Genomic DNA, 17065 nt, shown 5'->3' with positions numbered 1-17065 from the left:
AGGTTGTGTCTCCAAGCAGCCCAGGGTCTGGGGTGAGATGTGACTGCTGCAGAACAGGAATAGAGAAACCTGCTTGACTGGGGATTACCTGCATCAGACTCAGAAGATAAAGGGCCCATTTGGAAGAGGGCTCCTGGAGGCTGTGAGGGGCCTAGAGAGAGCAGGGTCCACACAGGGGAGGGCAGAGCTGGGAGTGTTCTGCCCTGCCCTCGCTCTGATTGTGGGCTATGTGTACCCTCTGTGGGCTCAGTATTCCCATCCGGGAAATGGGATGCTGGATAAGACCCTGAGAGGGGGACCGAGAAGGGTTCTACAGGAAGATGGTAAGGATCAAGAGCGCCCAAAAAGATGGAATGAAGGAAAAGGGCTAGCTATTACTACTCGTGCTAGTGTATGTTGTGGAGCCCTATGCCAAGGTCATAGGACAAAATGCTCTGCAAATGACCAAGTCCCATAGCAACTGTTGCCATGAACCTCTGGACCTAAACTGGCTGGTTTCCTGACACCATGTTAGGTAAAATGTCCACCCTATAACAACCCACTCCAACATTCTTGCCTGAGAAATCCATGAACAAGAGAAACCTGGCAGGCTACATTCCATGGGGTTACAAAGAGTCAGATGCAACTGAATACACACATAGCGTCCTAACCAATTACCTAATATCACCATTGCAGTAGGAATTTTCTCTGTCTTGAGGCTACAAAAATTGGCTACTAGCCTGTGAAAGGGTTCAGCTCTCCCTTGAGCCTGCCTGCTGTTCTAAAAGCATCTCCTACTCTAATAAAATATTCTCCTCTCATTCTGCCTCATGTCTGGAAATTCTTTTCCAACCCATATACAGACCACAACATGTGCCAGTAGCCCACATATAGTAAGCCTACTCTGTGCAGACAACTGTCTGTAAAGATTGCCTGCTCTGTGCTGGGTGCCTCAAAAAGCATGCCTACAGGGGGTCAGAAATTCTACATACAGCATGCCTACTATGTGTCAGATGCTCTATGTAAAGTGCATCTACTGTGCCATGTACTCTGTATAAATCTTGTCTAGTGTATGCCAGGGGTTGTACACAAAGCATGCCCGCTGTGAGTTTGGTCATCTTTGTAAAGCACATCTACCATGTGCAGGTTGCTGTATGTAAATATGCCCGCTGTGTGCCACACGCCTTACATAAAGCATACCTGCTGTGTGTCAACTGCTCTAAATAAAATAAACCTATTCTATGCAAAATACTTACATAAAGCATATTGACTATGTGGCCTTCCCAGGTGGGCCTAGTGGTAAAGAACTCTCCTGCCAATGCAGGAGACTTATGATACATGAGTTCAGTCCCTGGATCAGGAAGGTTCCCTGGAGGAGGGCATGGCAACCCACTCCAGTATTCTTGCCTGGAGAATCCCAAGGACCGGGGAGCCTGGTGGGCTATGGTCCAAAGGGTTGTAAAGAGTCAGACACAACTGAAGTGACTTAGCACAGACACATGCATATTGACTATATGCTAGATATTCTACATAAAGTGTACTTACTATATGCTGGGTTATTGTTTAGTCATTAAGTCATGTTCGACTCTTTTGCAACCCCATGGACTGTAGCCTGCCAGGGATTTCAGTCCGTGGGATTTCCCAGGCAAGAATACTGGAATGGGTTACCATTTCCTTCTCCAGGGAATCTTCCTGATCCAAGGATTGAACCAGCATCTCCTGCATTGGTAGGTGGATTCTTTACCACTGAGTCACCTGGGAAGCTCACTACACACTGGGTACTCTAAACAAATCCTATTTATCATATCCAGTGTATTCTACATAAAGCATACTTGTTGAATGCCTGACATAATACACAAAGAACATCTACTATGTGCTGGGTCCTCTAAAAGAATCCTGCCTACTATGGGTCAGGTACTGTATATAAAATATTTGTGGTATGAGTCAGGTGCTCTACACAAAGTACACCTGCTGTGTGCCAGGAGTTCGATCAGTAAGATAATACATCATCCTTCCCTCAGTGCTCTGGGCCAGCACCCTGGAATCAGGCAGAGACCCAAGTGATGACAAGTGGGGAGATACTTATGAACAGAAGAGCAAAGTGAGGCTTAAAGAGGGCAAGCCTCTAGCCTAAGTTACAGAACTGGAAGGAACCCATGTCTGTCATATCACCAGGCCTAAGCCTTTCCCCTCTGCCATGCTGCTCCACCCTCATTCACAAGGGACAATGCCCTTTTAATCCAGGGATACTTATAAGGATGTAATCTCAGGCAAAATGGTGACCCCAATGGGGAGATACCTTAAGGCCTTTGTATTATCACATGGATCATACAGCCATATTCAGGATGCACCACCCAAAGGATCTTCAATGAATGCACCATTTCTTCCTGACCCTGTGGGGTGGTCTCTGGTGAGAGAAAACTTGAATGATGGGGCTCCTGGCAGAGCTACTGATCAGGAAAGTAGTGTGGGGAGGAAGGAGTCCTGACACTGGTAGGATGCTGGGGAGACCCTAAACCTACTCCCCCAACACTGGCCAGGGGAATCAAGTGGAAGATCCTAAAACTGTCAGTGGGGTTGGTTGCACCCTGCCCCCAGAATTTCCTTCCCCTCTGTAGATTTCACCTCCTGAGAGTTCCATTCACATCAGGGTTAGGCAGGCAAAGCCAGAATACGATAAGCCAAGCAGCATCCTAGGACATGCAAGAGAAAGAGTCCCTTGTGCTCAGAGGAGTCAGCTCACTGCTGACCTACTGTGTGCTGGGAATAGGGAGGCAGCTTAGAGTAGTAATTGTAGCCACCACACCAGCATTTTTCAACATAAGCCACTGAAGCTGTTGTAAGCCCCTTCCATGGGTAGGGAAGACTCCTGGAAAAGGGACTGGCTGCCCACTCCAGTATTCTTGCCTTGAGAATTCCATGGACAGAGGATCCTGGTGGTCTACAGTCCATAGTGTTGTAAAGAGTCGGACACAACTGAGAGACTAACACACACACACAAGTACATTAACTTTTTTCATTTCATACAGTTGAGGAAACTGAGACTTGAAAATCATGTGAGTGACTCACACAAAGCCATATACACCTGGTGGAACCACACTCTGCCCCAGGCTTCACAGTGGGTACTCTGAACCACTAAGCTCTGCCTCTTCCATATCTGTAAATGGGCATTTCATTAGCACCACTTTCCAAGATGGTGGAAATCACTGAAAGAGACCACACGTGTAAAACACATAGGATGGAGGAAGGGCTCAATAGAGGAAGTTATTATTGCTGTTGCCATTGTTTTTGTTGTAATCATCCGACAGCCCTGCAAGATCAAATTCACTACCTGTTTTTACAGAAGAGGAGCTGGAGATTTCAGAGAGGTGAAGCAACTTGGTCCACCTCACCAGCAATTTAGGTAAATGTGATAGGACGGGTGACAGCAAAGCTTGGCACATAGTACCTACTCATTAAATATCTGAGGAAGAAATATTTTTGAACTATGGTTGGTTTTATTGTACATCTTGAAAGAGGTCTTATAAATCCTTCAACAATTATACATTGCTCTTTTCCAGAAATATATTGGCTATTCTAAGTCCCTTGCATTTTCATGTAGATTTTGTGATCAGCTTATCTATTTCTACAAAAAAGTCCTTCTAGGATTGGGATTACTTAGAATTTGTAGATCAGTTTGAGGAGACTTAACATCTTAATGGGGCTTCCTTGATGGTTCAGTAGGTAAAGAATCTGCCTGCAGGAGATGTGGGTTCCATCCCTGGGTCAGGAGGATCCCCTGGAGAAGGAAATGGCAATCCACACCAGTATTCTTGCCTGGAGAATCCCATGGACAGAGGAGCCTGGTGGTCTACAGTCCATGGGGTCACAAAGAGTCGAATACCACTTAGCCACTGAGAGGGTAACAGGAAGGCCAGGGGTCTCCAAAGGGAGGAAATAGGCTGCAAATGTCAGACATTTTTATCTTTCTTAAGCGGCAGGAGGAAACAAACTAGCAATATTTTTTTCCTTCTCTCAAACCTTGAGTTAACCAATGCATTTTTCTTATGGAAATGTTTGTCTTAAACTATGTTAATGTACTATGCATTTACCCCAAACTCTGTCTTCAAGTCGGTTCCACCTAATGGCTCAGAACCTACTTGACAAACCAGTATGTTATACGCAGATATTGTTCCCCTAATCTATGTAAATGAAACTACTTGTATGGTAATCTGCCCTTCTACAAGATTCAAGTCAATTGTTTTATGGCCTGGGATGAATCATCTGGTGCCAAGATTATCTCAAAATGCATCTTATGGATGAGGGGCCTGGTGCCATTCTGAGTTTTAAGACAGTCCTTTCTTTCATTTAACAGACTGTTAGTGACTATATAACATCCAGCTGAAGACTAGCAGGGGGTACTCTTTCTGCCCACTTCTGATGCCTATGTCAGAAGCTTTCTCTATCCCCTTTATGCTTTGATAAAACTTTATTACACAAAAGCTCTGAGCGATCAAGCCTTGTCTCTGGCCCCAGATTGAATTCTTCTCCTCTGGAGGCCAAGAATCTTGGTGTCTTTTCATTCAGTAACAACCTTTCACTACTAAACCACCACCACCCAACATCTTAATGACATTGAGTCTTCTGCTCTATGAAGGTTTTTAATCTTTCCACTCACTTGGGTATTTATGGATTTCTTTCATCTGTGGCTTGAAGTTTTCATCCTGGAATTCATGAACATATTTTGTTAGATTTATACCTGAATATCCCACTTCTTCCAGTGAATGATTCTTGAAAAATGGTGTGTGAAAACATTTCCCAATTGTTTGCTGCTAGTGTATAGAAAGTGAAAGTGAAAGTGAAGTAGTTCAGTCGTGTCTGACTCTTTGAGACCCCCGTGGACTGTAGCCTACCAGGCTCCTCCATCCATGGGATTCTCCAGGCAAGGATACTGGAGTGGGTTGCCGTTTCCTTCTCCAGGGATCTTCCCCACCCAGGGATTGAACCCCGGTCTCCCACATTGCAGGCAGATGCTTTACTGTCTGAGCCACCAGGGAAGCCCCTAGTGTATAAAAGGATGATTCTACAATTCCATATAGTAAATATTTTAGTGCTTGCAAGTCATGTTCAGGAACTCCTCCTTCTCTTCCTCCCCCTCTTTTATAATCCTTGAAAAATATAGAAGAATTACTTTCTTGCATATCTTTCAAAGATAAGCCATAAGCCAGGTTTAGTCCATAGACCACAGTTTGATAACTCCTGGAATATAGAAATAGAATTAATTTTTGTATATTGAACATGTATCCTGAAGTCTATTGGATCATTCCTAATGGAATACAAATGATGTTTTTACCTCAATTTTAAAAAGCAAACAAACAAACAAAACAAAACAAAACAAAACACTTTCAATTGACCCTGTAAGAAATAAAAAGCTTTAAGTGGTCTATTTTTAAAAATAGCTAGCTTTGAGTGACAGCTTTCTGATGTAATAGCTGATAGCCATAAGGCTTACAAAACTGGAAAGTCCAGGCAAAAAAAGGGAGGGCGGGTTGCCTAGAACTTTCAAAGGGTTCATTCTGTTGGTGAATTCAAAACACAAGAATGGGAATAGGTGCACAGGAAAGGAGGAAACAAGATGTCAGGGAGGGGCCAGCCTTTAAAGAGGAAGGGAACAAACCTAGGAGACATCTGGGAAGATTGTTCACCCCATAATACTCAGCCAGTGGGGAACTGGCAAATTCTGGAGGGATTTGCGTGCTAGGATTACTTGCTCTGTGCAAAGACTCTGGGTGTGCCTGCCCATCAGACACCTGATCTTGCAAGACCATCATCAAAGCCTTGCTTCCCGCTGCATCTCATCTCTGTCTCCAAGTCCATTCTTCTGAGTTTGGGCTGGTGAGTGTCTTTCTCACAACCCCATTTTCCCATCAGTTAATACACTTTGTTTTCCCCCCACTGTGGAGCTAACCCCTTCAAAGAGTTGTGTATACTTGGGTATCAAATGTCTCCCCTTTCACTAGACAAAGGCTTCGACTTGCCACTAAAGGCTGTGATGGTGAGTGAATGAGACAGAGGGAGGAGGAGAGGTGTGGCCCCTGTGGGGCCCCAGATGGTGCTGCACCCATGGATTTAATTTTCAGTACACACCCAGCCCTGGTTCTGTCACTGGCTGCTATGAGGGTGTCCATTCCTCTCCTGAGTGTTTTGGAGGCTCCTTCTGCTGGAAGATTTGGAAACAACAAGCTCTAAGACATTTGGTCTCCAAGTCAAGTTTTCTTTTATGAAACCTTTAAAATTTTGTATTAACAATGTTGTGATAGTTTCAGGTGAACAGCAAAGGGACTCAGCCATACATATTTGTTGTTGTTGTTCAATCGTCAAGTCATGTCCTACTCTTTGTGATCCCATGGACTGCACCACGCCAGGCTCCTCTGTCCTCCACTACACGTATCCATTCTCCCCCAAACCTCCCTCCCATCCAGGTTGCCATGTAATATTGAGCAGGGTTCCCTGAGCTATACTATAGGACCTGTTGGTTATCTATTTAAAATATAGCAATATATTCATGTCCATCCCAAATTCCCTAACTATCCCTTCCCCCAATCCTTCCCCATGCAATCATAAGTTCTATTATTTTATTCTCTAAATCTGTGAGTCTATTTCTGCTTTGTAAGTAAGTTAATTTGTATCATTTCTTTTTAGATTCCACTTATAAGGGATGTCATGTGCTATTTCTCCTTCTCTGTCTAAAGTCATGTTTTCTGGTCCTAACAACTCTTCTCTTAAGTATTGGCCTGTTGTATAGTGAGGAGTATGAGCTTGGAATCAGTAACATTATTGTAGCCCATTTTATTATCCTGGGTCAGTGTCAGGTCCACATGCCCTTGAAGACAGGAGTTTACTCACCCGCTGTATACCTGGCCACTGCCTTTGCCCATTAACTAAGCAGACACCTGAATTAGGATAAAAATTCTGTCTCTCCCCCTGCAGGCTCCCTCCTCTCCTTTTGAGTGATGGAGAATGGAACGGCAACTCACTCCAGTACTCTTGCCTGGAGAATTCCATGGACAGAAGAGCTTCATGGGCTACAGTCCATGGGGTCACAAAGAGTCGCATATGACTGAGCAACTAACACTACTCTTGCAGCTTACCCACATTCATTTTTTTTGGGGGGGGGATGGTGAGAAACACCCTTCCTCCTCCACAGAGATGTACTCTATTAATCCCCTCTCCAATCCTCCCACTTTTGGGTGGCAGGGGTGGTCAGGCTACTTTTCAGAACTGGTATCAGCAAAAAACTCCCATCCATGGCAAACTGAAGCTGACTCTCATGTCTTCAGGACTTTATTGAAATGTTCCTTGTGTCCTTTTTTATTTTAAAAAACCAGATTATTTGTTCTCCTGGTACCTCTGCCAAGAAGTTGGCAATATCAGCTTACAGATCTGCCCTGACTCAGTGTGCCTTCAGGGTCTGGTTAAATTTCCTGATCTTTATTACGGTAAGTGAAATACTGCTTCCTGCTTGAGTGTCTGGCCAGACTTCACCATCAGTGTGAGTCTCCAGTATGATTAGTTCTTACTTCCCCCTTGGTTAGACATGGAGGGAAATTGCCTCACTTTCTCCATTTATCTCAGCACCTCTGAGGAAGGAAGCAAGAATGACACTTTTTAAGTCCATTTGATTGCTTCATTTTGTGCTGGGTCCTTTCACAGATGGCCAGGCTTGGGGGAATGTGTGTGGGGTTGATCTTTATTCACTACCCACTTCTCCATGTCATTTAGGTTTTGCTCAAAGGTCCTAACAGAAAAGAACAAACCTGACTCTATTTTGTATCTATTCCTTTACCTTTAATCTCTGTGCTCTGCTGTCTGTGCTTAGTCTGAAATACATGGTGGTGCCCATTCTCAAGGCTCTGTCTTCCAGGCTTGACATTTAAAGGTATAAAACTTTTTATTCACATAGGGATAAAAAGTTGTGGCATAAAGAATAACATTTGTGTTACTGGACGTTTACAGGAACATTGTAACTGGACATTTGTGGATAACCGCAAGAACAAAGCATCCTAGCATCAAGAAGCTTGCAACAACCAGTTACACTCCCAACCCTCCTTTGAGAGTAAAAGAAGCTTGAATTCTAACTTCAGTAAGATGGTTCTCAGCTTAATTGATGACTCAGTGGGTAAAGAATATGCCTGCAATGCAGGAAACACAGGAGACTCGAGTTCAGTCCCTGGGTAGGGAAGATACTCTGGAGGAGGAAATGGCAACCCACTCCAGTATTTTTGCCTGCAAAATCCCATGGACAGAGGAGCCTCCTGAGCTACAGTCTAGTCACAAAGAGTCAGATGTGACTGAGCACAAGCACAAGATGGTCCTCTGTGACATCAGTCCACCATCTCCTTGGTCTTCTAGCTTTCCGAATAAAGTCATCATATGCTATGCTATGCTAAGTCGCTTCAGTCATGTCTGACTCTGTGCGACCCCATAGATGGCAGCCCACCACACTCCCCTGTCCCTGGGATTCTCCAGGCAAGAACACTGGAGTGGGTTGCCATTTCCTTCTCCAATGCATGAAAGTTAAAAGTGAAAGTGAAGTCGCTCAGTCGTGTCCGACTCTTATCGACCCTGTGGACTGCAGCCCACCAGGCTCCTCTGTCCATACCTTGCCCCAAACCTCTGCTCTTAAAGCTTGGACTCTGTAACAAGGCTACCTCCTCAGGGAGGCTCTCTTTGATTGCTCCATTCAGAAGAACCCCCTCAGACACTTTCTAGCAGGCCACACTATTACTTTCCATCATCATTACCACCTTCTTCAGCTCAGTTCAGTCGCTCAGTCGTGTCCGACTCTAGGCAACCCCATGAATCACAGCATGCCAGGCCTCCCTGTCCATAACCAACTCCCAGAGTTCACTCAGACTCATGTCCATCGAGTCAGTGATGCTGGCCAGCCATCTCATCCTCTGTTGTCCCCTTCTCCTCTTGCCCCCAATCCCTCCCAGCATCAGAGTCTTTTCCAATGAGTCAACTCTTTGCATGAGGTGGCCAAAGTACTGGAGTTTCAGCTTTAGCATCATTCCTTCCAAAGAAATCCCAGGGCTGATCTCCTTCAGAATGGACTGGTTGGATCTCCTTGCAGTCCAAGAGACTCTCAAGAGTTTTCTCCAACACCACAGTTCAAAAGCATCAATTCTTGGGCACTCAGCTTTCTTCACAGTCCAACTCTCACATCCATACATGACCACAGGAAAAACCATAGCCTTGACTAGACTGACCTTTGTTGGCAAAGTAATGTCTCTGCTTTTGAATATGCTATCTATGTTGGTCATAACTTTCCTTTCAAGGAGTAAGCGTCTTTTAATTTCATGGCTGCAGTCACCATCTGCAGTGATTTTGGAGCCCCCCAAAATAAAATCTGACACTGTTTCCCCATCTATTTCCCATGAAGTGATGGGACCAGGTGCCATGATCTTCGTTTTCTGAATGTTGAGCTTTAAGCCAACTTTTTCACTTTCCATTTTCACTTTCATCAAGAGGCTTTTTAGTTCCTCTTCACTTTCTGCCATAAAGGTGGTGTCATCTGCATATCTGAGGTTATTGAGATTTCTCCCGGCAATCTTGATTCCAGCTTGTGTTTCTTCCAGCCCAGCCTTTCTCATGATGTACTCTGCATATAAGTTAAATAAGCAGGGTGACAATATACAGCCTTGACGAACTCCTTTTCCTATTTGGAACCAGTCTGTTGTTCCATGTCCAGTTCAAACTGTTGCTTCCTGACCTGCATATAGGTTTCTCAAGAGGCAGGTCAGGTGGTCTGGTATTCCCATCTCTTTCAGAATTTTCCACAGTTTATTGTGATCCACACAGACAAAGGCTTTGGCATAGTCAATAAAGCAGAAATAGATGCTTTTCTGGAACTCTCTTGCTTTTTCCATGATCCAGCGGATGTTGGCAATTGGATTTCTGGTTCCTCTGCCTTTTATAAAACCAGCTTGAACATCTGGAATTTCATGGTTCACGTATTGCTGAAGCCCAGCTTGGAGAATTTTGAGCATTACTTTACTAGCGTGTGAGATGATTGCAATTGTGCGGTAGTTTGAGCATTCTTTGGCATTGCCTTTCTTTGGGATTGGAATGAAAACGGACCTTATCCAGTCCTGTGGCCACTGCTGAGTTTTCCAAATTTGCTGGCATATTGAGTGCAGCACTTTCACAGCATCATCTTTCAGGATTTGAAATAGCTCAACTGGAATGCCATCACCTCCACTAGCTTTGTTTGTAGTGATACTTTCTAAGCCCACTTGACTTCACATTCCAGGATGTCTGGCTCTAGGTCAGTGATCACACCATCGTGACTATCTGGATCGTGAAGATCTTTTTTTGAACTTTCTTCTGTGTATTCTTGCCACCTCTTCTTAATATCTTTTGCTTCTCTTAGGTCCATACCATTTCTGTCCTTTATCAAGCCCATCTTTGCATGAAATGTTCCCTTGGTATCTCTAATTTTCTGGAAGAGATATGTAGTCTTTCCCATTCTGCTGTTTTCCTCTATTTCTTTGCATTGATCGCTGAGGAAGGCTTTCTTATCTCTTCTTGCTATTCTTTGGAACTCTGCATTCAGATGCTTATATCTTTCCTTTTCTCCTTTGCTTTTCACTTCTCTTCTTTTCACAGCTATTTGTAAGGCCTCCCCAGACAGCCATTTTGCTTTTTTGCATTTCGTTTCCATGGGGATGGTCTTGATCCCTGTCTCCTGTACAATGTCATGAACCTCCGCCCATAGTTCATCAGGCACTCTATCAGATCTAGTCCCTTAAATCTATTTCTTACTTCCACTGTATAATCATAAGGGATTTGATTTAGGTCATACCTGAATGGTCTAGTGGTTTCCCCTACTTTCTTCAATTTAAGTCTGAATTTGGCAATAAGGAGTTCATGGTCTGAGCCACAGTCAGCTCCTGGTCTTGTTTTTGTTGACTGTATAGAGCTTCTCCATCTTTGGCTGCAAAGAATATAATCAATCTGATTTCAGTGTTGACCATCTGGTGATGTCCATGTGTAGAGTCTTTTCTTGTGTTATTGGAAGTGGGTGTTTGCTATGACCAGTGCCTTTTCTTGGCAAAACTCTATTAGTCTTTGCCCTGCTTCATTCCGTACTCCGAGGCCAAATTTGGCTGTTACTCCAGGTGTTTCTTGACTTCCTACTTTTGCATTCCAGTCCCCTATAATGAAAAGGACATCTTTTTTGGGTGTTAGTTCTAAAAGGTCTTGTAGGTCTTCATAGAACCATTCAGCTTCAGCTTCTTCAGCATTACTGGTTGGGGCATAGACTTGGATTACTGTGATATTGAATGGTTTGCCTTGGAAACGAACAGAGTTCATTCTGTCGTTTTTGAGATTGCATCCAAGTCTGCATTTCAGACTCTTTTGTTGACCATGATGGCTACTCCATTTCTTCTGAGGGATTCCTGCCTGCAGTAGTAGATATAATTGTCATCTGAGTTAAATTCACCCATTCAGACCATTTTAGTTAGATGATTCCTAGAATGTCGATGTTCACTTTTGCCATCTCTTGTTTGACCACTTCCAATTTGCCTTGATTCATGGACCTGACATTCCAGGTTCCTATGCAATATTGCTCTTTACAGCATCGGACCTTGCTTCTATCACCAGTCACATCCACAACTGGGTATTGTTTTTGCTTTGGCTCCTTCCCTTCATTCTTTCTGGAGTTATTTCTCCACTGACCTCCAGTAGCATATTGGGCACCTACTGACCTGGGGAGTTCCTCTTTCAGTATCCTATCATTTTGCCTTTTCATACTGTTCATGGGGTTCTCAAGGCAAGAATACTGAAGTGGTTTGCCATTCCCTTCTCCAGTGGACCACATTCTGTCAGACCTCTCCACCATGACCCGCCCATCTTTGGTGGCCCCCCGGGCATGGCTTAGTTTCATTGAGTTAGACAAGGCTGTGGTCCTAGTGTGATTAGATTGACTAGATTTCTGTGAGTATGGTTTCAGTGTGTCTGCCCTCTGATGCCCTCTTGCAACACCTACCATCTTACTTGGGTTTCTCTTACCTTGGACGTGGGGTATCTCTTCACGGCTGCTCCAGCAAAGCACAGACACTGCTCCTTACCTTGGATGAGGGGTATCTCCTCACCGCCGTCCCTCTTGACCTTGAACATGGAATAGCTCCTCTAGGCCCTCCTGCGCCCACGCAGTCACCACTCTTTGGACATGGGGTTACTCCTCCCGGCCGCCGCCCCTGGCCTTGGGCGTGGGGTAGCTCCTCTCAGCTGCTGCCCCTGACCTTGGACTGGCGTAGCTCCTCTTGGCCATTCCTGCATCGTCGCAGCCTGGCACTCTCGGCCGTTACCCCTGACCTCGGACGTGGGGTAACTCCTCTTGGCTGCTGCCCCTCGGGCATGGGGTCCTCCCGGCTTCTGCCCCTGACCTCGGATGTGGGGTAGCTCCTCTTGGCCGTGCTAAGTGCGCTGGTCGCAGCCGCCCACGCTAAGACCACCTTCTTACTTGGTCTTATTTCCTATTTGCTTCCCGCATGAGACATGAGCACACAATCCAGAGACCTTGTCTGTCTTGTTCATTCTGTGTTTGGGTCCCAGGTCTCTGCATGGTACAGAGTGAGTGGTCAGGTACAGTTTGTTGCTGAGGAGTGAACTACCTGGGAGGTATAAATCTACCTCTCTATTTACACAAGAGGACATGAAGATTAGAGAGGACAATCGACGGGCCCAAGGTCACACAGCCAGCAAGTGGTAGAGCTTGGATTTGAACTCAGTTCTGCTGAAACTAGTGCTTATTTCTTCACTGCAGCCGAGGAAAGGAGAGACAAAATGCCAGCCAGCAGGCATTCTGCATGCTTACTCTAGAGAGACCCCTGAATGATTCTTGGGAAGTGTGTCTTTATGGTGACACAAAATAAGAACTGCTCACCTGTTTGGGCTCCAAAATCACTGCAGACAGTGACTGCAGCCATGGAAATTAAAAATACACTTGCTCCTTGGAAGAAAATCTGTGACAAAACCTAGACAGTGTATTAAAAAGCAGAGATGTCACTTTGTGGACAAAGGGCCATATAGTCAAAGCTATGGTTTTTCCAGTAGTCATGTACGGATGTGAGAGTTGGACCATAAGGAAGTCTTGAGCTATGAAAAATTGATGCTTTTGAATGGTGCTGGAGAAGACTCTTGAGAGTCCCTTGGACAGCCAGGAGATCAAACCAGTTAATCCTAAAGGAAATCAACTTTGAATATTCATTGGAAAAACTGATGCCAAAGCTCCAGCACTTTGGCTACTTGATGCAAAGAGCCAACTCATTGGAAAAGACCCTGATGCTGGGAAAGATTGAGGGCAGGAGAAGGGGATGACAGAGGATGAGATGGTTGGATAACATCATGGACTCAATGGACATGAATTTGAGCAAACTCCAGGAGACAGTGAAAGACTGGGAAGCCTGGTGTGTTGCAGTCCATGGGATTGCAAAGAGTTGGACAAGACTTGGCAGTTGAACAACAACATTTGTACCCCTCACTGTGCCAAATACTTATTTATTTTTAAGATTGTGTTTTAGTGGTAGAAGTTCTAGCAGTTCGATGTGGCTGAAAAATGTACTAGAGACTTCAATTCTACTTCCTCCAATTCCACCATGATGTGCAGATTCTTCTGGAATTTTTCAATGCATATACAAACACGTTCCCCCCCCACACACACATTCACAAGTTTTATTTATAGCTAGAATCTTTATTCACATACCATTTTGAAACATACTTTCCCCTGCTATTTCTGCCTGTGTCTAATGAGATGCTTGCAACTCTCTGTGAGGTATTATCAGGTCCATTTTAGATGTGAAGAGTCAGGTTCAAATGGTTGATGTGCTGTGCCCAAGCTGGTGACTCACAGTGACTGCTCCCATGTGTCTGATACAGGTTTGCCCTCTGCCTGACTCTGGGTTGGGGTGGAAGGACCCGTGAAATGGGACATGAGGCAAGTGGGTCCTCTCTTTCCAGCACTGGCTGAGGAATATTCCATAAGCCAAGCTTGTGTGATTTGGCCGCTGAGATGCTCCTTGTTTGTTGAAAGTCCTTTGACAATGTCCCAGAACTTTCCTGTCGATGAACAGAATGTCTCTACCTGTGGCTTCCTGCCTCCTGTTCTGGTTCCTTTCCCCTTATACTGAAACCACACACTTCATCTCAGGACTTATTGAAGCTCAGTTTCTTTTATCTTGGTGCAGAAGAATTCTGTGAGAGGCAAAGTAACAGATAAAGAGTGAAATTATTAGCTTTGGATGCTTGTGAGAGATACAAGTGGGCAGGCAGAAGGGCTTTGCCCTTAGAAGCAAGTAAGCTTTAGTTTCATAAATGAAAGAAAAGTGGTGAAGATCCCCTTTTTACTCATTTTTTTGAGTAAATGTCAAGTTTTCATCATTAATTCCTCCTACAAGTCTTGTGGGGGAGTTTTTGACCCTATATGGCCCAACTGGGAGTGTCATGGTGCTATGTAAAAGAGCAGAAGGCTGGCAACATACACACATTCATGGTGAATCATCTTAGGTTTCAGTATGATGTCACCTTCCCCTAGTTTCTCTCACCTTTCCCCACATTCCTATGGAAGCTGTGTACAGGAAAGAGGTTATTCAGAGTCCATTATCTTATAGACCTCACCAGGCCAAATGCAGATCTCACATCCATTGTTCTGTGGTATGCCTTATTCCTGATCATATAGACTAGTGGTCTAAGTAAGTCTGTTTAGTTTTAAAATATTTGGATTGTTGTTTAGCTGTCAGATGTTCTGGGCATCTCCTGTTTGGAGTCTAGATTTTGGTGATGTCCATGAGTCTCTCTCTATCTTCCCCAAGCGGGTTTTCTAAATTAGCTGTGCAACTATCCTCTTCTGTCCCTTTCACTACCACCTGATCTAGGAAATCAGAGGAGCCAGGTGATAGACGAGGAAGTCCGACACTCATTAATTGCTTCCATAAGGGGCCAGAATTTGCTGCCCATGTTGGCCTTCCCAAGTGTCAATTACATGATGTCCAATGTTAGACCCAGTGTCAAAAGAATAAAACCCACTTGCTTTTTTTGTGCAGTCTTGGATTTCCACCTTGTTCTGTTCTTGGAGGCTCTCTTTCCTCATTCAGGTCTCTGCTCACCCTGGCTCCTGGACTATGTTAGGACCCCTCCTCAGGCACATAACTCATCACTGTCTGACACAGCCTTGGTCATTTGTTCCATCAAAACCCATCTCCCCACAAGATGTGAGCCTCTTGACAGCAGGAATGACATCTGCAGTGCTCACTGCTTCATTTCAAGTGACCAAAATAGTGTCCAGTTCATAATGTTGTTGCTGTTGTTGTTTAGTCGCTCAGTAATGACCGACTCTTTTGTGATCCCATGGACTGTAGCCCCACCAGGCTTCTCTGTCCATGGGATTTCCCAGGCAAGAATATTGGAGTGGGTAGCCATTTCCTCCTCCAGGGAATCTTCCTGACTCATGGATCGAAACTGTGTCTCCTGCATTGCAGGCGGAGTCTTTATCTCTGAGCCACCAGGGAAGCCCAGCTCATAATACGTGGTGCATAATCATATGTTTATAGCCCCAGGAGATATAGATTTTTCTCTTTATTTTATAACTGAAAACAACTCTGAGAACCAAAAGGGTGGAGGCATTGGCTTCCTGCATCCCTTGCAGAATCCAGACTCCAGAGTCTTAAAGCAACACTTTCTAACACTTGAAGAAGTGTACACAGTTCCCCAGAAGATCTAGTTAGATGCAGTTCTGAGTGTGTTTCCACGTGGGGGTGTGAGATTCTGCATTTACTGCAAGCTCTCAGGTGATACTGATGACGGGAGGGGGGTGGTTCAAGGGTCAGAGTTTCAGCAGCTGAACTTTAGAATTCAGTCTTTGAAACTTTTCTATTTTCCCCAGATATTTAATGAACATGTACTACATGCTAGGCTTTTCAGTCACTTGTAATGTGGTATTTACCTAATTTTCCGGGAGGCTGGAGAAAGTTGTTTCACCTGTTTGGATCCCCTCTTCTGTAAAAACAGGCTCATGGATTTTATCTTGCAGGTCTATTGGATGATTGCATGAAGAACAACCACAACCACAACAACAGCAAAACAATGACTTGCATTTATTGGGCCCTTGCTCTGTTCTTTGTGTTTTACACTCATGGTCTCCCTTGATGATTTCCACCATCTGTGGAGGTGGTGCTAATGAAATGTCGATTTATAGATATGGAAGGAGCAGGGTGAAGCCTGGGCACAGCCTGGTCTGACAGCTGTGTGGCTTTGGGCAAGTCACTCACATGGTTTTTGTCTGTTTCCTCATTTATAAAATGAAAAAAGAAAAGGTTAATATTCTTAGAGAACTTAAAACAGCTTCAGTGGCTTATGTGGAAAAATGCTGGTGTGATGGCTGTGGTCCTGCTATAGGATGCCTGCCTATTCCTGGCACACAGTAGGTCTGCGGTGAGCGGAACCCCTCTGGGCACTGGTCTCTTGTGTGTCTCTTGCGTGTCACAGGACTCTGCCTGGTTTATCATATTCTGGCTTTGCCTGCCTGACTCTGATGTGAATGGCAGTGTCAGGTGGTGAAATCTACTCCTGCAGAGGGGAAGGAGATTATGCAGGGGTGGGGGTGGGTCCACCCCACACCACTGAGAGTTTTAGGATCCTGCTCTTGAATCCCCTCACCAGGGTTGTGGAGAAGGAGGTTTGGGGCTCCTGATTCTTCCTGTTTTTCCATGAAATCCTCTTTGGTGCCCCTCTCAAGGCTCTCATCCAACAATCCCATTTGCTGGATGGGAAGACTGAGCCCAGGGAAGGTCGGCACAGCCCATAGTCACGGTGAGGCTGCCTACTCAGGATATTTCAGCTCCTCCCTCCCCTATGAGCCCCTTGCAGCCTTACCCTCATGCCTCTAGATGTCCTCTTCCAACTGGGCCCTTTACCCTCTGAATCTGATGAAGGTAATCCACAGCCAGGCTGGATTCTATTCTGTTCTCAAAAGTCATGTCTCACCCTAGGCCCTGGGTTGCTTGGAAATAGGACTTGAGCTCCTGCCAGGCTGTGTGCCCTG

This window comes from Bubalus kerabau, chromosome 1 (assembly GCF_029407905.1).
Source record: "Bubalus kerabau isolate K-KA32 ecotype Philippines breed swamp buffalo chromosome 1, PCC_UOA_SB_1v2, whole genome shotgun sequence".
Classification (NCBI taxonomy): Eukaryota; Metazoa; Chordata; class Mammalia; order Artiodactyla; family Bovidae; genus Bubalus; species Bubalus kerabau.
Note: the sequence above shows the minus strand (reverse complement) of the source record.